The sequence below is a fragment of the Corvus cornix genome, chromosome 1, assembly GCF_000738735.6.
Source record: "Corvus cornix cornix isolate S_Up_H32 chromosome 1, ASM73873v5, whole genome shotgun sequence".
Lineage (NCBI taxonomy): Eukaryota > Metazoa > Chordata > Aves > Passeriformes > Corvidae > Corvus > Corvus cornix.
Window position 1 is genome coordinate 67,273,283 of NC_046332.1, and position 23,301 is coordinate 67,296,583.

The window sequence follows — 23,301 nt, forward strand, 5'->3', positions numbered from 1 at the left end:
CATTGTTAGCACATTTAAAATGTTTGCCTCAGGCAGGAAAAAAGATCAAGCAGTAATAGAACAATCTCAAGTCTGCTGACCATAAAGAAAGCAAAATGTAAAAGGTATGAGTGTATTTAAACAAATGGAATTAATTCAGGTCCTTTGCTCTGCAGCGTCTGAGCATCTTCCAAAAGGACGCAAAGAAACATAATTAATATGTGCCATCTTGGGTTCAGTCTACCAAATCTCTCCTGGGACAAACCACATGTGCACTGCAGTGTTTGGGGGATTTGGAATTTTTTCATTCTTCTTTTTGTCCCTCACATGCATCTGCACATTTTTTTATCCTTAGTCATGAGAATATGGATGATTTGATAATGGCCTCAGGGAAGATGGAAGGAGCAGCAAGATCTAGATGAGTCTAAGCATCATTAAGGAAATAGATGATCTGTGGCAAGAAACTGAGAAAAGTCAAAAGGAGAAAAGACAAGCTACAACTCACTTTTATCCAAGATGTCTTGCTGTATAAAAACTAACACACACTATGTGCATCTTCAGTTTTCTAAATAACTAGAAAAAAGGATTATATTGGGGAAGATCAAGTTTTCCAGGCTTTTCTAACTGTTCTAAGGTATAGCCCCCTGAACATGCGCCTTTCATTTCAATCACCTCTCACCATAAAAGCAGTTTCCCTTATTTTTTCCTTAATATTTTAAGTCAATTACAACTTGAGTATCTGGAAATGCAGCTCCAAGCTTCAAAACTGTTTTCCATATACTGCACAAGGAATGCTCTGCCTTCCTCCTGTGCTCTTGCTGTTCCCAAAAGAACCCAAAGTTCCCACTCTTCAAGATCTATAAACGGACAAAAAAGTACCTAAGTCTCTTTCTGTAACCCCACCACACTCAAACAGGAAACAGCCCCAAAGAGGAAGACACAAATGCAATGTATTTGATAACAACCACCAGGCAACACCTGAAAAGGTCACATAGGCCTTATTTCATCTTTCAGGCACTGTAGGTAATTTTAAAGTAACACAATTGTTAACTGGCTAGTGCATCACAGACCCAAACACAAGGAAGTATTTATGGTCACTGAGCAATATGAAGTTTAATGTCCCTGTCTTCAGAACAGAAGATACTCAAAAAGGAAAGTGGGTAATATGATTAATGACAGGGTGTTAAATTGGACAGTCTTAACCCTGGAGAGCCCTGGTGTCACACTAGCATTGCCACCCTAACTCTCTTGCAGCCACTTCCATTCAGCATTAGAGTTCACACACTTACACCGTGCCCGGAAAGAAGAATTTGGTTAGGAAAAGAAAGATTACAGCTTTCTGCCCAATTTTGAAGCACAGAAGAGGTAAAAATGTAACCATGTCCACAACTGAATTAATTCTTCTCAACCGTGACTTGCACCACCACCACCAAAACATCTTCAAAGATCTTCCCTTCCCCCTCTCCTCCCCCCTAAGAAAGAAATCCACATTTCACTTAAACATCTGTGCTGGGAAACTCTCTTGAATCACTATGCTTACTTCCCAGAGCTTCCCTTACTGGTATGTCTGTCATCAGATCACCTGCTCTTCGATTTGGCAAATGGATTGCACCTTTCTCATCTACATGCAGGCTCTTAAGATATAGCGCATTTCTGCCCTTAGACTTCAGGGCAAGTAAGAGAAGTCACTTTGACCTTCCAAAAATCAAGTCCTGGTCTACTAGCCTGTTTTTAAGTTCTAGATCTCTGAGGCCCAACCCAAACGTTCTTCAACGTCTTTTGAAGCTGAATACCTAAATGGAAAGCTCTGGACACGTAGGTGGGAGCAGCCAAAACCAGAAGTTTATCAGAGAACTTATAAATTTCACTTAGGAGAAAAAAAACCCCTCTTGTGGGTGTCTGCTACTAAAGACCACTGGCTCATGCTCTCACAGGCAGCTATCACCTGCTCCAGGCCAGCAGCACACAGGGACTGTAAACCCCTTCCTGCCCAGTGGAGGACAATGTCCAGAGATGTGACAGGGTGCAAGACACACACACCATGTGTTGTGCCTGTCCCTCCCTCCCCACCACCATTCCCCACACCCACTTGCACTCCCCCATCTCTCAGACAGATCAGTCCTCAGGCCAGCTGGTTTCTCATCTTCCCCAATCCAAACACCCTCAGGTCTTTGCAATCAGTTACACATACCTTGACTTCTGCCACAGCAACAAGAAAGTAAACCCAGGCTTCTTTCCCCAGATGAGGTGCTCTACCAAAACCCTGGTGCTGGGCACAGAGACAGGCATAGAAGAGAAAGGGTGTCCAATCTCCAATGCATCCCGACTCCCTCACAGGGCTCTTTCAGACTGCTGGAAACCCTCTGGTCTCAACTTTGTCAACTCTGGAGTCTACAGACAAAAATCCAAAACCCAAGAACATTAAAAAATGAAACAAAACCTGCCTTGTCAACCAGGATTTTCACAGGAAGCTGGTCTTCTCAGAGTTTATGTATTCAACTGGAGAGGTCCTAAAGCGATTAGATTTTATGCTTGCTATTCCTTTCAAAGCTAGTCTTTAAGGTTGGAAGCAAATCATCAAAAATCTAAGACTCTTGTGGCTTTCAGGAAGTTTGGGAGTCAATGCAAAATGGCACTGTGAACTTTAGCTCTTCCATGCAGACATTACAAGACCAATTTGTTGTAATAGATTTAATGGCATCACAGCCCCCTATGTATTTACACTGCTCTGCAATACAGAAGTTTTCCAACCCAGCAGCTTCAGAACTCTACCACAGGGGAGCAAAAGGGAAAAAAAAAAAAACGAAAACAACAAAAAAAACCCACCTCAACATAGTTTTAGGCACTTCCTGAGTCTGGTAAATTTACGAACACAAAAAAGCAGCCAGGAACTGTACACTGAAATCCACAGGCAAAACCCAAGCCAGCTGCAAAATTAATTTCTTAGCACACAAATTACAATGATCCCTGCTCTTCAGAAGACATCTAGGCATGAGTGGTTTGTACTGTGCTCTACAGTAAACAGAGATCTGGGCAAATTCATCAAGTCCAAAGTCCAAAGCTCCCATGGAAAATGTCTCGCTAATAACAGTCTCAATGTGGCAAGGACTCCGGTTCAAGTAATTTTTCTCATCACAAGAGCAGAGGTATCAGAGAGGAAGAGAAAGGGGTTCTTACACATGCTGCTCCCCAGAGATTTACTCCACTGTTAAGTCTAACAAAAAAAAAACACGTCAACAACGTATATAAGGAAATGTCACATTCTCTACAAAGACATCACAAGACAGGGGACTGGCATCATCACCTCTGCAACCCATCAAGACATTTTATGACAATACCACTACATTTAACCAAATTATCAGGAATCTAGAGCACTCATAACTGCATGTTATGTGTGAATGCTGGGCAGGAACAAGGTACCAGGTAAAAAGACTCTTATCTAGTTACTCAGTTACAAAACGAAGTGTAGACCAGCCAGATTACATCTCTTTGTTCCTCCCTTCCCAGCTGGAGGGTTCATCATATGTTCAACCCACATGCTGTACCTGCAATTCAAACCCAGCAGTAACCAAACCAAGCTCAAGTTTTCCCTTTCCTGACTCCTGAAGAAGCAGATAACACCAGTGAACTAACTAAGTTTTGTAAAATTTCCCTCTGATGCAGAACACCAAGAAGCACCAATTAAGAACAAAACTATAATGCCCAGCAACTTTCTCTGCACTCCCCCTGCCCCCACCCCTTCCCTTCTGCACTGATTTCATGCACTATGCTTATGCAATCCATCACAACCAACCTTGTGGCAGGTTAGCAAAGGGTGGCAGGGGCAGGCTGCCCTTGTCCTGACTCCCTGAGAGAGGCAAGCAAAGCCAGGAGAGATGCCCCAGGCACAGCAGAAGCAGCAAAAGGCACTGAGTTTTGGCAACCAGGCACCCTACAAAAAACAAGGCAAGCCCAGCTCAGAGCTACAAAATAGGAGGAATCTCATAGAAGTTGATCCTTACACGGAAAGAAACAAAAGCCAGGACTGAACTTGGTACCACAAAGGCTCAGCATCCTTTTAAGCATTCACAGTAACACACCAGAGGAAAGATACCCAAGACTTGAAAGAGTAAAGAGATTAATAGGCTGCAGAATGAAAAGCTAACAAAGAAAACAAAATTTCTTTTGAAAGTTGATTTATATCATCTCTTATGTGGAATAATATAGCAGGTTAAAAGCAAAATCCATGCCCCCTTCATGGTAGAGAAACAGATTTGCAGTGGAAAAGCTTGGCCAAAAATTCTTAGTGTATCTTTGGCAATTTAAACCATTTTCACATAAACGACATTGAGAAGGCAAAACTGACTGACACTTTGTTTCACAACACATCAGCCAAAAAATCCTGGCTCTTACGCTTCATTTGTTATCACAGCCACAGACTAGGAAGTTCACATCTGATGCTTTATGCATAAATATAATCTACCTACACTGCAAAACACATTGGGACAGATTCAGCCTTGACTGAGGTGTATAACTTCCAGGGATTTCCCTTCCCATAAGACAGAAAAGAACATCCCTTGTACAAAATAAAAACTACTGCAGAACTTGGAGTTTGTTTAACAGTTTCGACCTAAATCCCAAGTAAGGCTGCAAGTGAGATGTATTTGTGTGGCAGTAAAACAATTAAGACACTATTTCTACAGTTGGGCTAATAATACAGCCTACCATTTTCAGAAAGCATTTTTAAATAAAAACAAACCCATCTGATTTCTGCAACAGAACAAAACCACTGATAGGAGAGGACTTTTAATCCAACAAGGTGAGCAGCAGACTGTAAGGAGTCCGTCTTCTCCAGGTCTACTGAAACAAACCAGAACTATGGTGGCTCTCCTCTTTCCCCCTCCTCCCACACATCAGCGTAATTGGTGTTTTGGAATTATTTATCTTCAATCCTTTTCTTAGAACAACCATGAAAGGTGCAGAACGACAAATTTTTATTGTTATTGGGAGACAGAACTCATGTCTCCTTCACACGGTATCTCCTGCTGGTATCTACTTTTTTTTTTTAACCCGAGCTTTCAGCAGCCGTGCCTGCTATTCATAGCGAAAGCCACAGCGGAATCTTTCAAGGCCGCTGGCAGTTGCGGCTACTCCGCTTCTTATAAACACGGTGGCTTCCTGCCAAGGCTCCCTTGCTACATCAGGTTGAATCATGGCATCCCTCACCACCGTGACCCCCGAATGCAGTCATGCCACAACTCTGTCTAGTTCCATTAACTACACACCACAGTGAGATAGCACTTCTGTGCCTACCTCCAAAACAGCCTGCCTCTTCCCTAAGCCAGCCGAGAGGCTGCCAGCACACTCCTTCAGGCTGCCTTCAGTTAATCGCATTTTCCCGTTTCAGAAATAACAGTTTTCACTAATTGCCCGCAATATGAACTTCATGGTGCACCTCTAAATACGCTGTGGTGGCAAATACGTAATCCTCAAGGCAGGCTCCTAGTTGTCATTCACTCTTCTAACCCCACAGGTACAAGCACAGGAAATAAAGCTCTTAGATTAAGTGGACAATAAAGAATAAAAGCAACTTCTTTTTAACTAGGTGAAAAAAAGGTGAATTAAAAGAACAAGCAGATCATCTTATCGCTCTTTGGTGATCCTGTAGTGGATACATTTATTGCACAGCAGGACATTAAACGTGTTTTCCTATACACTGATAAATTATAAATTATATGTGTCCTACTTCTGGTAGTACCACTTTTCTTATCATCTCTTCCAGGATTGAGTCAGCTAATAGCAGCCTTAGCATTTCTGACCTTTACTTCATCAAAAAAAATTTCCATTTTGCTGTTTAAATCAAGGATCCTATCTGCAGCCCCCAATGGCCACTATTCCACCTACCCTCAGCGACCCAGTCAGCCACAGCAGCTTGACACTGAAATACATGCATGTGAGGCTGAGACCAGCTTCTTTTATCTGGCTGAGAAGCTTCCACCCCCTTCAGATCATTCCATCTACCAAAATCCTGACAGGGTTGAAATGGTTATGCTGTCAGTGAGCAAGAAAAAATTTCTGCTGCTCAGGAGCAAAGGAAGGAGAAATAAACCCCACCCTCCCTCCCTCGCTTGTTGTGTGTCTGCACCTCCAGCTGCCTCGGTGGATGAAAACAGATGGGCTTGACAACTTCACTGGCTCTCTCAGAGAGGCCAGTTGGCAGAAGCAGCAGTCTGTTCTGGGTAGAAAAGGATAGTTTATTATTTCCTGTTCCCCAAGTCTGAATATTCACTTTCATTTTGACTACATGGGAAAAAAAAGAAAATATTTCTCTTTTGAACACAAAATCTGAAAAATTCACACATCTACCTACTCCTGGCGAGTAAGAAAACTTCACTAGTGTAATCTGGTTCTGCAGAAATTAATCTTTTGTTCAAGAACTAAGACAACTTAAAAGTTATGACTGGAGAGATTACCTCTCAAACACAAGCAAGTTTAGAGCAAAACAATGAGCTACAGAAATGCTCCCAGTGTTGCTGATCTAGTTCTTTGCACCACTTCAGAGCAAAACCATTCCTGTCCAGAAAACCTGTGGACAACCCCAAAACAGAAAAGCAAGCCCAAATTTCCCACTTCTGCTATTCTGCTATAACTTTAGGGTACTCTGGAGAGGCTGACTAGAAAAGAGATGTAAAGAGCTACAGGAGTACACCAAAACAGGACAGTTAAGAAAAGCCTGCAAGAGTGAAAGCACTCAAACACCTCTGATGCCACCAGGAGCGGGAGGAGATGGGTGTTCAGCCTGCTAAACAGTACAAGATAATCCAGAAGATGACCTAAGTTATACATACACTTTCTTAAACAAATTTAAATGTATACCAGCAAGTTCATCATAAGGACATCTGTGGTAAGCTGTGCTCCAACAAGACAGTAAATTAGTGGGCAATATTTTACAATCAATGCTTTACATTTCAATGCACAAATTGCCGCGGAGTGCAAGTGCCTGGGATGCATCACAACTTCACAGCCCTGCCTCCAGCCAGAGCCTGAGGAGCAACACTGCCACAGCTGCATCTACCCCAACCACCTAAGCTTGCAGAGCTGTGTTCCAGGAGACTTCAGCACCTCCCTTGTGCACTTCCAAGATGCAGCAGAGCAACCTCGAATTGTGTTTACAGGTGAGGTGGCACGGTCAACATGCTTTTTTTTGGCCCATGACCACTCCACATCTTTTCAGGATCAGATTACCAAAGATGTGAGTCACCCATATAAGATATTAACCTGAACCCAGGTGTGTCATGATGCTCTGGCAGCGGTCATGGTTGTCAATTCTACAGGAGGTTTTGTAAGGCAAAAAGGTTTGAACGGAGTATATGAGAAATCTATGCTAACTATTTCACTAACACCCAGGTCATTTTCCCAATCATCTCTTCACTTCAGATACTTCAGAAACATTGCTAAAGCTGCTAGGTCTTGGAGCCTATTCTCATTCAAAGTCAAAATGACCAAGAAGCCTTTTGAAATGTTAACTCATTATTTATGTCCAGAAATAAATTTAAATGTGAGTGGATTGAATAGAAAAATTGGCTATGAGAAACCATGAAATAGGAAGGAACTGGACGAGAAACTGATTTTAAAGCAGCTGTGACATTCATGCCGGAAAGTCATCATGACAGTAGCAAGGCAGGGTGTCCTGCTGCATGGGCCTTCACTCTGCTCCCTACTCAAAAGGGTCCTTTGCAAGAAGGTGTTCCTAAAGGAGACATTTCTACTTTAACAAAACAACCATTATTTACCCTAATGCTTTAGGGCTAACCTGTGAGAACAGTCTTCTGCACAACTGCTAGCTGACTTCCGTGAACGCTCTCACAGATTGCACCTTTGCTATAAATACTTCTGAGAGTTTTAGATGTCAAAAGAAACTAATCCCAGCTGACAGCCCAACAGCATCAGTAGAATTTTTAACAGCAATTACTTGGCAGGTTATTGCAGGTGAGAGCTCCTCAGATTCAGGATGACCAGAACCCAGAACACAACAGAACTGCTCAGCTGTCTCCAGACACGCAACACAGGACCTAAGCCTAAGGTGAAGCAAGCTTTTTACAACACCTAGAAACCATTACTAAAAGAACACTGGAAAGCTGCCAGGAACTGCCCACTAAGGAATCATTTCAAACCTGTCACGCCCATGGACCTCTGAAAGGGGTCACTGGCACAAATTATTCAATCCCACCACAACACTGCAACTGGGCCAGTGACTCCCTGAGTTACAGGCCAGGGAAAGCAAGCAACACTTCTTCCCAGGACACTGACACTGTGTTAGAGATGCATCAATCTCCTAGCAAAGGAGAGAGGACAGCAGCGAGGTTCCCAAGCCTTTCAAAGCAGGGAAGAGAGAGGCAGAAGCAGCAGCCGGGGTGCAACCCAGCTGCACCGAGTGAGAGTGCAGGAGAGGGGAGGAAGTTCCTCAGGGAGGCAGCAAGGCAGGCAGGCCAGACTGGCCAAGCCCACATACCAAACTCCTCCCGTGCTCTGAGGAACACTGAACATGTACCTCACGCCTTGAAGGCACTGGGGGGAGATGACAACGGATCTCGGGGGGTCTCATTCTCAAGCGCTGGACACAGTGCTCTGTGTGAGGAGGGCCAGCAACAGCAGCCCCGGGAGAAGCTGTTGGCTCACCTCTCCCTACAGCTGTGCACTTCGGTCATCCAAAAGCTCTGGGCCAGAGCGGCCCTGCTGCTGGACACTTCTGCTTACGTGTGAACTGTGCGCACTGATCCAACCACTACATCATGGTCATCTATCTTCTCCTTGCCACCTCAAACAGCCCAGCTGAAAACTGGCGACACGGGGATCCCTGTACTCTACTAGGAAAACTTGGGTTACATTTTCCATCTGAGCTTCAGTGCACGAGTGTGCTAAAGCTCCACCCAGAATACCAAACCCACCCGCGAGTCGGCATTACCTTACTGGGTACTTCAAGGAAGCCTAAACACAAATTATCACTCAATCAAGTACTCTAAAAATAGTTGCCGGGGGGAGGGAGGGTCCAGCCACAGAGAAAAATAAGCTGTTTAGAAGAACAATGCTCTGGCAATCACCTCACATTCACTGCTCTTGGGAGAAGAAATCTCCCCTTTATTGAGCTGCTCTTGGGAATAAAGGAAATTCATTAACTTGCCAGATAAACTTTTCAGAGCGAGGAGAGGAAGACAACAATTCCATGCTTCTTCCCCGCCAAGACTGAATGTACTTACCGGCGAGTGAAGGGAGTGAGGGAATAAACCTGATTTGCAAAGAGACAGATCAGAAGCAGGGAAGAAATTCAGAGGAAAAAAAGAAGAAAAAAGCAAGTAATTTGTTTTGATTTTTTAATAGCTCCACTAAATCATGGAACAGAAGGACAGGAATTCAGAGTAAAAGGAAAGAAAAGAGTGACTAATGAGAAAATTTACACATGCATGTTCACCTCAGTGCCTGACTGATCTGATAACCATCCCTTGCATGTTATGTAGATCCAGTTTTCAAGACACTTTACCCTTTACTCAGGCCTTGTGTACGGGGATACATCAAACACCAAAACTATTGCACTCCCTTCGGGTTTTTTACTCATTATTTTCTGTACTGGCCTCCTCAGTTTTCACCCTCTCAGTCTGCAGGTGACAGAACTACTGGGCACTTGGAAGAGAACAACCTAAAGAAAACATTTGCACAAAATACTTAGAATTTTAATTTCTTGGGGGACAAACAGAGGGACGAAGACACAGGTCAAGAACCACTAGTGGAAGGATCTTTAGTACTTACATCTAAGGCTCATTCTTCAAGTCAAAATTAAGTAAACACTTAAGAGGTTAATACTTTCCTGGCGCCTGCCACTTAACATCTCTTCCAATGTTTACTAGCACGGAGCACAGTGAGGGACACCTGCCACCACCAGCACACCTCCCCACAGTCTGCAGAAGAGTAACCAGAGGACTTGGCTCTGACTGAACAAAGCAGAATACTGCCAAAAACTCAAGGATGATGAAGGCTGATGATGGTGGCAGTTGTAAAGAGGAAGGTAAAGGAGAAATATGTACTACTGGACTTAAGTATTTCCATTTCTCTACAGCATGGCAGAGGTACTTTTGAGTAGAAGAGGGAGGAACTAGGCTGATGGGCAACACTCAAACTACCGTGAATTGCTGCAGTACTATTAACAAACTGCACTCAATTAGTCTCTGGCTTATTTCCATCACGTTTTATCAACTTGTTCAAAGTGAGCATTACAAACTCTTTAGTACCTTGCTACATTTGTTACTGCTGAGCAGACATAATTGCCAAGTAAGAATCTATCTGGCACAGGCTGCTCATGCCCGAGACAGCGGAGGTCATGTTCTGGAAAAAGTCTGACCTTGAACTTTTCCAATTTTCTAACTTCAACTGAAGTTACATACATGTGTAAGACAACTGAATAGAAAGAAAAATGGAGGTAAAAATCAGAGATGCAGCAGAGCCATCCCCTACTCAAGAATCTTGTTTTACTTCTGAAACTATACAAGAAATATTAGGAACTTATTTGCCCCATTTTTACATCATGTATTTGAAAAACAAAGTTACCATCAGTGAAAATATAAGTGATCCCTGAAATACATGCTGGCCCTAGTATGCCCAATGCTGCCTCCTCTCTCCAACCACTCCCTCCCACAAAGATGCACAGAAGTACCAAATCCTGTTCTGGGCTCCTTGAGGAAATTCTTTGTCCGTAGTGTTTTCTCTAAAAACAGTCCACAACCGACTTTCCTTTTTACTTCCAACATAGCAGGATTCAATTTCAGTGCCCCAGCTGCTGCATGAATCAGAGGTGAAGGAGTGAGCTTTGAAGCACAGCCATGCAAAGGCCATCTCACAGGATGCTGGAAGCTCCGGCACACAAAGCACCAACGCCACAGAACCACAGGGACCAAACCATTACAGCACATCACAGAAAGCGCCTCGGCTGAGGAACCAGTCCTGGGCAAGTCACTTTTGCCTTAAGATCTCTTCACACACAGAGTAATGCAACAACAACAACAACAACAACAACAACAACAACAAAAAAAAAAGACAAGCATTCAACCTCTGGTGGCATTTTCAGCCAGGAATGACATGAAGCAACCTCTTTTTTACACACTTCTTGTTCAGCTATACATGTTACAGCGTAAGAGTTAAGCACCATGTCAGTAGCTAATGTCACTTGATAGCTGACTAAAGCTTTGTTAAGCGTAAGGATTTGCATGCTATTATCAACAACTGTCATAAACTTCCCAGACTTCTGCAAAAACCTCCCAGCTGCCATTAAACTGTTAACACAGTCTTTTGTCCTCCCCTCCCCCCTTTTTTTTCATCTAAGTTGCTGACCACACAGCATCACATTTCACCTTTCTTACTCTCACAGCTCACACAGAAGTGCTGCACTGGTAACCCTCTTTTCCTGTGCACAGGGCTGCCAACCCATCAGGACCAGTCCTGCCTGCAAGCACCCTCCCCATCCACAGAGCAGGCTAGAGCACCAAAATAAAAGGCGTGCCAAAAGCACAGCAGCTGCCACAGGCAGAGGTGCACTCCACTTTCAGTGGCAGCAAAACCCTTAACTCTGTGCCTCCCGTCTTCCCTCACCAGACTCTGGCAGTCTTAAATCTTTTTCTCAACTTTTATTGATGGGTGGGTTAGCAGGTTGCTGGAGCAGGGGAGCAGTTTTGACCACCCATCATGAAGCCCAACTTCAGATTAAATCTGTATCCAGGAGGACTCAAAGTCTCCAAAAGAAGGCACAGTAAAGACAGAGACCAGAAGATACTCAAAACACAGTAAGGGACAAAGTTGTCTCCTTGACAAAAATTTTGAGCAAGTATGACAGATCACAATGCATGTATCCTCTGGTCTGAATTGGTCTGAATGTCAACCAGTTAGGTAAAATAGGAGGAAAATGAATGGCAACAGCAAGGACAAGACATGGGCGGGGTGTGTGTAACCAAACCAACCAACCCCAACCATAAAGGATTGCAAATGGTTTTAAAAGCTAAGGGAAAATAAATTTTGATGCATCTCAGGTAGATTTGATGCAAGGAGCTGCTTTCTGAGTAGAGAGGAAAAACAAGAGGAGGTCAAGAAGAACCAGTGAGAGCAGTGAACCATCACTGTTATGAATGAGTTCCTTTGCTGTGCAAGCACCAGCTGTACTGAAATGACAAACACTCAAAAAAGAGCAAGGCAGTTCTTGTACAACAAAGCAACAATCAAATGGAGATGGGTGAAACACACAGAAAAGACCGCCTTTGCGTATATATATAAAGTGTAGTATCTGTAGAACACATTTTTACATATATACAAGCACTACATAGTGCATTTTGTAGTCACAAGGATTTGTCCACATTCAAACTTCCAGCATGATGCTGATGTGGCTAAGGCCCGGGTTGTTTTTCCATTTGTTTTGACTTGTGTGTGGCCTTTTTTTACGATAAGAATCACCTCATTGCTCTCCTGTGTGTCTGCTTGTGTCCATCTATCACCCAGTGTCTCACTCTAAAGACTCTTTAAAATTTCTTTGTGAAATGCTTATCATAAGGGTATCCTGACCTATGACTTGTCTTGTACAAATAAACCAAATAAATTTCTTGAAAATGAAGCATTTATGACACATTTATAGATAAAATTCTCCAACAGAACAAGAAAAGCACAGCTCAACTCCATGATGATGCACAACTGCTGATTAACATAACTGAATAGCTTTTTTGCTCTCAAAGCAAATTACACAATTTACAGTTACTGAGTCTTTGGACAGACCCAAATGAGGAGATCAGCTTCTCTTCGAAGGGACCACCCATGTACTCTGTGTTGTTCTTCATGGCCTTCTGATCAGGCACTACTGTTAGCAAAACTGAAGTGTGCTTTGAGGACTGATTTAATTACAAAAAATTCCGTACGAAAGGTCTTGGCAAACAGGTTGATTATAGTAATCATACACTTTCTGAAAGACTTACTGAAGAGGAATAATTCATTTGGATGTACTGTAACTGATATAATTCAGTACGAAGACAGAAAAAAATAGTTTTAAAACTTTACTTTTCTAATTTCAGTTTTAACAGAGTTGTGATGCACTAAACACAAATAGGGTTATGTGTTTATGTAGCTGGTATCTGAAGAGAAAGATCAAAATTGTTCTTCCTCCCTTCATTCTAGTAGAAACACTGACAGAAATCACATACTATCCAAAGCCAGCCTCTCCAAGATTTCAGCTTCTCGTCACCACTATGCTACAATTCGCAAGAGCTAAAACTTGAATCACATTTTCATTTGTCTGAAACCATTATCCTGGTAAAATCTGTAAACCTTTAATGTGACATGATGTGAAGAACATCTCATACTATTCACAATCTGTACTGATGAAAATGCAGGCAGCACTTCTTGAAAAAAGGGTAGCTACTATCTCCTTTGTATTGATATTATACCAAGTTTTATGCCTGTGAACACAAAGGCAAATGATGCAAAGGTAATAATTTCTTTGGTTGACCCTCAGTACCTCCCAGATACGGAAAGGAGTAACTATCTCCAGTTACTTACTCATGCAAGAACTTTTAAGGAGAGCCATCCACAAAGAATGCTTCTCATTAAGATCCTATGCTTATTTATAAATACATACAAACGCCCCATTTTTCAATGTCTCAATATGAAGACTAATACCAGAATCTGATTTGTCTCAAAAGCAGATGCACTTTTTCAGTACCCAACTACACATACCACGGGTAAATTTTCAGGCTAATTTTGCTACTTCAGTAAACGTGCTGAAACTCTGCACCTCTAATCCACACCCAGACTGTCTCAACCCAAACTAACACAATGCCCAGTTTTAGTAGCTTTACAACACCACTCACCTCCCTCAAGTATTATCATCAATATTTAAAAAAGAGAAAAATGAACACTGATACCATTTCCAGATTCACAGATAACCTGTACCAGGGATGGTAAAGGGAAAGCCCTCGCCTGCACTCCCACATTCCCCAGTCTTTATCTTCCTCTGTACACTACTCCATCAGCTTAAGAAGTTAGCCACTGGGAAGTAAATTTGGAGAAGGCTGTTGCCCAATTACCTGGTTAGATTTCGAAGTCCAAACAAGAAAGGACAGTGTAACAACGTCACAAGAAAGGGGAAAAGGAAATTATACACACAGAGATTAATTAAGAGGGAAGGGCTGGCAACAAGACAGGAGGAACTTTTAAGTGCTATGAAGAATGTAAGTGCAAGCTTGAATTAATAGTTTCTTTCATGTATTATACTTGGACAAGATGAACAGTGCTGAGTTCCTGTATTTTCCCAATGAAGTTAGCTATTTTCTTAGACAGGGAAATGAAAGCAGACAACACAGCAGTCTGTATTTAATTCCTTTGGTATCACCTGCATGTGAATGGAGGCCTCTATTTATCTGCTGTGCTTTTATTATGAAAAGGAAGCAAAGAGCAGCTCAAATTGTCAAGAATTAAAAAGGAAAAAAAAAAAGTAACCTTTTTTTTTTTTTTAACCTGAAGCCCAAACAAAGTGATAGAACATGAAAATCTGCATGAAGGAAAGTTAGCTTAAGTATCTAAGAAAAGGTAGCAAAGAAGCATCTACAGACTACAGTATCTTTCACTATTGGAAATCCAAACAATATGATGAAAGTATGAAGGAATAACTTCAGTTTACCTATAGTGACATTCAGGACACACCAAATTAACACCCCAAGCAAAAAGCTGCTAGTGACAGAACTGAAAGTTAAACTCCACTGTGCAACGTGCCTGCTGCTTGCAAATTTAAAAACTTGACTTTTCGAAAGCAGAGCTGTTTCAACAAAAATCCTTCAGTGGCTGTTTTCAATTTTGACATTGCAGTGGTCTATTTCCCTTAACAGATACTCTTCTATCTACTGAGTAAGCAGTGAAAACTTCACTCTTTAAACTTTCAGTAAATCCGAGGGTTAACACACATTTTTTCCCCCTATGCCATGGACTTTAGTCTATTTGTAGAGCATCTCAGCTACAGCTGAGATGAACCTCTGGTTCAGAGAGGTGTGCTCTCCAGACCCCTGCAAGGATGGAGCTTCTGCTACCGAGTGGAAAGTGAGACAGAGTCAGAAAAGAGCCAGATGCTGTGCAGGTGCACAACTCTGGGCAAAGAGCTGCTCTTACAACCAACCAACCTGGATGTACCCCTGCAGACGCACAGGCTCTTCAGCTGGGAATTACAAAGCCCACCGCTGCCACCTGGTTAGTTAACACCGGAGGCTCCACCAGCTGAGCTGGCCCTGCCCAATCTGAGCCCCTGCATACAGCAGACGGAGATAAGGTCCCAGTGGTGGATGTCAGAGGTCTGTTAGGAAAGACTGTTTGGGTTAATTCTGCCTCAAGTACAAATCCATCCGTGGGCTTGTCGTTGCTCAGGGACCTGGTTGCACGTGGTGGGTAATGCAGAAAGATGGAACAACACGTTGTGTACCACAGGGAGATCTGATGTTGGGTGAGAACCACATGTAATGTGAAATGCCTGTATACCACTGCTTGCTGAGTGTTATTGTTTGTATGTAACTGTACATAGCTGTATATATATATATATATATATATGTATGTGTAAGTGTGTGTGTGTGTGTGTAGAGTTAGAATATATTTCTTTGGGCATTAAGCCGACAATATGGAATAAGGGGTGGAATGTCCTGGGGTGACTGTACGATACTGTATTCCCTGTTGTCTGCCCTATGCCAGACATGAGTTCTGTGCCTTTAAAGCTAGCTCTGGGATACGGGGGAGAGTCGATGGAATTCATTCAGCGCTGTGTTCAAAACAGAGATAGCTTGCTGGCTTCTTCTGCCCGGCTGCTCCGCTTCTGCAACAGGGAAGAGTTACATTCCCTTTGTTTTGTAGCTAGCTTCTTGTTCGTTAGCTAAAATATGGAGCCCTGGGACTTTGGCTTCTTCTTCTCCTCCTTTTCTGGACTGTTCAGCAACACCAGAACATCATCAGGAGGCCCTACACTGTGGTCTGGAGGGGCCCACGCCAAACCCCAGCTCCAGAGAGGAGAGAGCCACACCCATAAGGACTTTGAATTTTACCAGGTTCTCTCCACAGCAAGAGGTTTTATTATTTAGCATTATTCTTTTTTTTCCCCTTTCCCATGCCTCCTGTGCACTCTGTTTGTTAAATAAATAACTTTTTTTTCCACTTTTCTCAGAGGAAAATTCTTTCCAAACCTGGTGGGGAAGGGGTGGCTGTACCCTGCCTTCTATCAGAGGATGTTCATTTCAGACATTCCTCCAAATTTGTCTCAAACCAGGACACCCACCAATGCATATATTCAATATTCCCTGTACACCAATGCAGGCAGCACCTTGGCACTTTCAGCAGAGCACCTGGCAGTAGTTTAACACTTCTGAGCAGCACAACCTTATTCCCTCATTCCCTGCTATTCAATGAGTCTTGGTCTTGCTGCTCTTACTCAGTTATTTTCTGTTATTCTCCCAAATAGCCTATTGGAAAGTGAAAACCCAACCAGTTCTCATGTTCACTAGGAAGTTACCAGATGCTGTGCTCCACTCTACCTCCCACTGCCTCCCTACCAAAAGCCACTTTGGTCATCCAGCAACTCCCCTCTCAATTGCTCACCTTGTTCCCAACTCTTCCCCGTTTTAATTCAATTACTGATTAATTTCAGAAAAACAAAACACCTTTAACTCAGTAAGAAGCAGATGCTCCTCCTCCCTCCTCTCCATTCCCACCTCCATCTCACCCCACCACACATAGAAAAATACTTATAATGCTCCAAGTAAGAGTAGATTCTTAAGTCTTGTCCACAAAATCTCAACATTCGTAAGTTTGGGACTACCACCATGACTAAGTGAGGTGCACCACAGTGTATGAACTACCCCATGTCTTTCAATGTGATTGTCTGGACAACATGCTCATTTGTACATTCTACAGTATTTCACAACACCTGCAATGTTTCAATTCAAAAAAGCTAGCCAAGTAAACACGTTTCCTATTTTGCACAGACATTCTTCTGCAGTTTGCTAACTAAAGAGGGTGTCTGGCAGTATCTCAGATTTGGGGTTGGTTTTTATTAAGAGTACACTGAAACTGGGCTTTTTTAACTCGCCATTTGCCAAATGAATCTCTCTTAAACCCAGTATTTAATTCTCCCAGTAACTTCACTATTTACATATGCACAGTCCAGTATATTGCTGTTTGGTGAATGTATTTTCAAGTCATACAGGGTGCAGATCTGAGCTCAGACCAAGTAAACCTGAAACCAAGTCCAGAATAATTAGTTCCTTTCAGTCAGTGAGAATGACTCTGTGGGCTTTGCCAATTCTACCATAACTTCTCTTCCTCATCCTTTCCTCTTCTCAGAGGAAGCCATCTGCCACTGGCTCGAACCTCACAGTCAGCAATGACAGCTTGGTAACAAACACGTAACAGAAGACATGAAACAGCCCTTTATGATTCGAAGGACTTGGCAAATCCAACTTACCTCCACACTAGCTCCTCTCACATAGAATCACAGAATGGCTCAGGTTGGAAGGATCTTTGAAGATCAACTAGTTCCAAATCCCCCTGCCATGGGCAGGGACACTTTTCACCAAACCAGGTTGCTCAAAGCCTCATCCAACCTGCCTTGAACATCTCAAATGGTGATTTCAGCTGCAATATGAAAAACATCTTATCATGGAGCTGAAAACAAAAGTCTCCATCTTCCTCTAGCAGAAATAGCTCTTTCTTTCTTTCTTTCATAAGTGGTTTACAGATAACACAAGTGCTCTGTCCAGAAAGCTTTAACACCTTGTAGCTCTCATGCCTGGTAAGACAACTGGCTGATAGTCAGAGATTCCACACATTACAGGCTGAAGGTAAGTAAGAAAGAGATACTTACTTTCTACTTGAATTGATATTTCTCTTTATCTGTGGCTTATGTCATCTCTCACTTCTTTCACCACCTTACTCTCAGAAGTCAATATAACCTAGAGGAAGAGCCAGTGTATCTGAGGACTGACACTGTGCTGGAGCTGCTTTGGAGCCACCACAAAGCCAAGACGTGCTCTAAGCCTCCCAATATTATAAAAGCAACAGCTAAGTAAGAATCACATAACTCTTTCTAGAATCTATCTATACTTGCTAGAAACAACAAGGATTCTAAAACTAAAAATCGTATCAATATTCTGCCAGAAAAACAGTGAATATATGAAGTCCCCTTCATGTTTTTACAGGACTGAGTTTTTGCAACTACCAATTTAGTGCTGATGCCCTAGAAAATCAGTAAAGAGCAATAGGTGTAAGGGTGTATTTTTTCCTAGCTTCTCCCTTAGAGGTTGCATACCTTATATGGCTACTCTTCTAATCACTTAAAGTGAGTGATACTCAAAAGACACTCATCATATTATGAAATGAAAAAACCCAGAATAATAAAAGCAGTATCACATTGCCATCTCATACATTTTTATCTTCTACTTTTGTATTCTGAGAACTCTCTGTACATCTTCACTGCAGTTATCCCTTCATCCTTCAAAGTTTAAGCTAGTGACTTCTCTCCAGATTCCTCTGGAGGCATTTATCTTACAATCAGTCCTGCAATATGAAATTCAGTTTGTGTTGGCACAATGGCTTCACATGGAAACAATCCAAATTTTAGCAGAACTCTTACACTGTAAACTCTTGTTCCCATATTGACTGACTTTGCAGTAATCCATGTAGTTTATCTGGTTACACAAAGAACTAGAGTTCATTGGATATAATTATCTTCCTATTAGTATTTATGTTTGCCTTCCTAAGCCTTCAGACTCAGTTTTTCAGCCATGTTTACAATCCTCAACAAACGACTCTGTATACCTGTTCTAACTTCAGCCATATACAACTCCACCTTCTGCTTTATCTTTAATAAGATGAACTGGGAAAATAATGCAAGTTAAGAACAACTCAGTGAAACCAAAGAAGTTTGGGCAGTTTCTTGATCCAATCCAGTCTGCTGACAGCAGAAGCTGAGTGACAGAGGGAGATGCACCACAGGAGATGGGTGGTAACAGGAACCACTTAAGCCAGCACCGACACAAAGAGAAGCACAAATTAAACCACAACCAGCAGCACCTCAGTTAGATTGACTGAACCAAGATCTGCTCCTCATTAATGAGCGCACAGACGCAATCCCTACCCAGCAGTCTGCACTCGCAACACATATGCAATACTTCTGTACACTTCTTCTCTCATATTGATGCCCCTTTCCATGCCCCAGCATTCATCTAACACCAACTTCGAGACAAGCTAACAGTGTGCTCCAGGGACAAAGCAGTTTTCATTTCAAAAAATTTAATGAGGCCAGCAAGACCAAGTTAAGATCAGCAGTCTTTAAGTGTATATGAAAATTTCTATGCAATAAAAGTAAGTTATCCAGTGAATGTAATTTACTTAAGCTTATCACACCATCTCTTGTGTGAACATAACAAGGAGCATTCAAACCATCCTCCACTGAGTTTTAAAACATTTACAAGATACAAATGATAATTTACAGTGTCTAAACTTCACCAAGAGAAAGTATTCCAGGTTGCACTCCATCAGTGGTAAGGCACTAACTATCTGACTTTTAAAAGCATCAATTTTTTCATTTTGTCGGGAGTTGAGCTGTTCAACACAGGTGAAACTAGAGCCAGGGTTCCCAGTTTAGTATCCATTTTCCAGTAGAACTCAGATTATTTCCAGTCCTCCAGTATTCAGAATTGGCTATTACACCAAGAAACACAGAATTATTAAAAATGTCATTTCGTGGACACGCAGTGACTTTCAGCACGGCCTGAACTCTTTAGAGATATTAATTTAAAAGCCTGAACCAACAGTTTAGGATTTCCTCTAAGCTGCAGCTTTCTCAAGTCAATATTTGTAAATCATGTTTTATGTTTCCAAGGAAACCAAGTGGGTAATACCTCTTGCAAACAGCCTCCTTCAATACACTTTTCATGGCTACAAGGCTCACAGAAGTTATTCTCAGTCTGACAAAGAAGTTACGCTTTTCCTTATATCTTCCAAAAAAAATATCAGCATGCAGAGGCAACTGAAGAAATGTACATATCCAGCATCTACAGAAATATCTATGGACATCTGAAGCCCACATCTTATAACCGTTGTATTACTCAGCTTTCGTACGTGTTTTTCCCAATGGTAGACCTAAAAGAGTCCTGAGTAAACAGCATTACATTCATTTTGCACATGTAAAAATGAGGCGCTTCTTAATTATCACTCCTACGGTGTGCATCTCACCACCCTCTCTAAAAACACTATTATGCATCTCATAGTAAAGTTCAAATGTTAATGAAGATAGAAATCAAATCTAGGAACAGAGTAGCATGTTGTAACAGAATGCTGCTTACTTGATCTTTTTTCTACTATTTTTCTTATTTGACAGATATTTACAACAATTTAAGGCATGACTGCTTACTGCATCCTGCAGACATAAAATAAATGGTGAGGAGCACAAAATATACTCAAAGTAATTTTGTTGATGGGATCTTTGGAAGAAGCAAGATTATAAGTGAAGTAGCAATAACATAGTATCTCCACCTGAAGAAGAAAGGAGGAAAAAGTAAAGTCTTAAATAGAAATAACAAATTTATGAATTCCACATCAATAAATGTGAAGCCTTAAAACTTTAAAACAAAATGCCTGCAACAGTATTTTTGTGCTCCTGCACACTGAAGGCAGATCAAAGCAACACAGAAATCTATTTTCTTGTCTGTTAGAAGTTCTGTAAGACTTCTGTTTCCAAAAAGCCAGGTAATGTGTTTTTAAATTATATATTTAGAGAACATTTTGTGTCCAAACATTCTTGCTGAAAAACAAAGATTCTGAAACTTCACCAAAAGAATCCAGACTAGAAAAATACGTATCACACCCTCTCATCTGCTCACATCTACCTACAAGAGACCCTCAGGAACTGTTTTAATACACAAAACATACTCAGAGCTCAAGATGCTGCATTTTGCTTACTCAGAGAAACTCAACACTGGGTAAGACAGCGACGCTCTTGGGTGGCTCAGGGTAACCAAAGAAACACCAGCCCTTCGAGAACCTCCTCCAGATGTAATACACATCAAGCCAAACTTATGGACTTCAGCTGTAGCAATTCACTGCATCCAGCACGAATCTGCAACTTACAAAGACACATACTCAGGAACAGCACACAAAATAAGACTCAAAACCTTGAAGGAGCAGCCAGAAGACTTCTGACATTACAACAGAGGATTGTTCTAATAACAAAAATGAATCCATTGCAACAGAATCACTTAACACAACATACCAGGCATCACACTAGGTACATAAACTTCTTTGGCAACTAGTGAAAACCAGTTTCTGTCTTGCAACAAGTCTTGGAAGTTGTCTGCAGAATAAGAAATGTCATTTCACAGCTCATGACTGAGACGATAGTAATGGACAACATGTTCAGTGGATAATAACCAGTCCCACAATAAGAGAAATCCATGTTGCATGGTAAGTATATTCAGCAGCAAGTAGTTTTCAAAAGACCTTGAGTCAACACTGAGCAACAAAGGGCTGTTTTTGCCACCATTTACACATGAAACACACACCTTCACTCTTCTTGGACCATTTCTGTCCTACCCACACCCCTTAATTTAGTAGTTTCTCTCCCCTGCGTCCTGCCTTCATTCCAGAGAAGGGCAACGTACACAGATTCCAAGAGCACAACAGGGAAACAGATGGGAAAGAACAGAAATACTTTCCCAAGATCCTGGAGGCAGAACAAACACAAGGACACATAAAAAAGGCAGCCTGCACCCCGACTGCAAGGAGAGGAAAGGACCCCTGGGACCCTCCTGCCTGATTGCAAGTGAAGTCGTGGTCACCTCAAACCTCAGCTGTCCCAGTTACACAAGAGCAGGACACAAAAAGCATCTGACAGCCTGACCTAAATGAAAGAAATGGAGTCGCTTTCCATGTAGCAACTTGTGAGGTACCACAAGCTTTTCCAAAGGTAATAAAAGACACCAGCATTGAGCCACCATGTGCAGCTCCAGCTGCCTGTGGCACCAAACCAGAAACCAACGGGTTACTGCTTCACCACGTTTTTTTCAGGAACTGCTGCAATAAATCCTCAGCAGAAATTCAGGGCTCCAGGGACCTGTAACATGCTATGTCATCTATAACACGAAAATGTAAATTAAGGTATGACTGGCTTTTACATTTAGAATTATGCAATGGAAACTAATGTTGCATTAAAAAAAGCCCTAAAAACTCAAAAGTAAAAACAGATAGAAGGGCTAACAGTTGGTGCATAGAGAAAGCAAGAGCAACATTACTGGTGAAGAACAAGAAACAACACCTAAACATTCCACTTGAGTAAAAAAATGAAATCAGTATTAGCCTTTGCAGGGGAAAGATTTTAAGCTAATGACCACAAATCCTTTAGGCTCACATTTCTTCTCTGCCACACAAAGCACTGTACTCAGATGACAAAGTTCAAAAGTTCCATGTAGAGATGTTCATGAGCCTCATTCAGGAGGCTTGCACACCACTGCCAGATAGTATAGAGCTATTTCTTAATAAACTGGTGGTTCCTAAAGAACATAAAGATCATAAACAGTAGCAAGCCCAATGAAGGAAAGTGCAAGCATCCCACTGAAAGCCTCAACAGACACTGGACTGAAGAACAGTCCATCACAGAGGAGGAACTGGAACAAATGCTGGAACTAACAAGTCACCAACATCAACTGGATCGTATAAAGGTGGTATCTTTCCTCACAGACTAATTAGTTTTGCAGTAGCAGTGTACACGGTGATTGTAAAATTAGCTTTGTAATGTATTTCCTTTTTTAAAACACAGATAAGTAAACACCCATTTGGATTCCTCTCAAGAGCATAAAGTGACATTCTTTCATCACAAAATCTCTGTTGTACCAGGATTTATTTCTACTGCTCTTTACCTGGTTCATTTTGCTCTCAGGCAGCTTGAAGCATTAATAAAACCTTTCCTCTGACCACCACTTTCCAGTTCTCTAACTTGCTGCACAAGGCTTGACTGCACAATGGTCCTTGTTTCCAGCCCTGATCCTTCTCACAGGATCTGCACTAGTTACGTCAATTTGCAAAAAGAAAGCAAAACAGACAACGAACTTCCTTCTCACTCTTTCAGGAAGAAGCAAATTACCTTTCCAACCGTAATGTTTTTTGATAGCTCTGTGTCCTACATCATTTTGCCTGGCTCCATGACAAATAAAAGTAGAAAGGAAGTTACCATACTGAATGAAACTACACAATGAAAAAACTGGCAAGCAAAAAATCTTGCTTTGGTCTTTAGTTGTT

General features: G+C 41.9%; 1 protein-coding gene across 6 annotated transcripts in view; it reads right to left on the reverse strand.

Annotated features, from left to right (window-relative positions):
- KLF12 (Kruppel like factor 12) overlaps positions 1–23,301 on the reverse strand; it is a 236,074-nt gene that overhangs the window by 200,953 nt on the left and 11,820 nt on the right. For 2 of the 6 annotated variants that reach the window (XM_010405577.4, XM_019289552.3), the window contains exon 1: positions 2,171–2,370. The exons of the other annotated variants lie outside the window; for them this stretch is intronic. The gene's annotated coding sequence lies outside the window, so the exon portion shown is untranslated. Of the gene's footprint in view, positions 1–2,170; positions 2,371–23,301 lie in introns of those variants that run through there. 6 annotated transcript variants of the gene reach the window in all.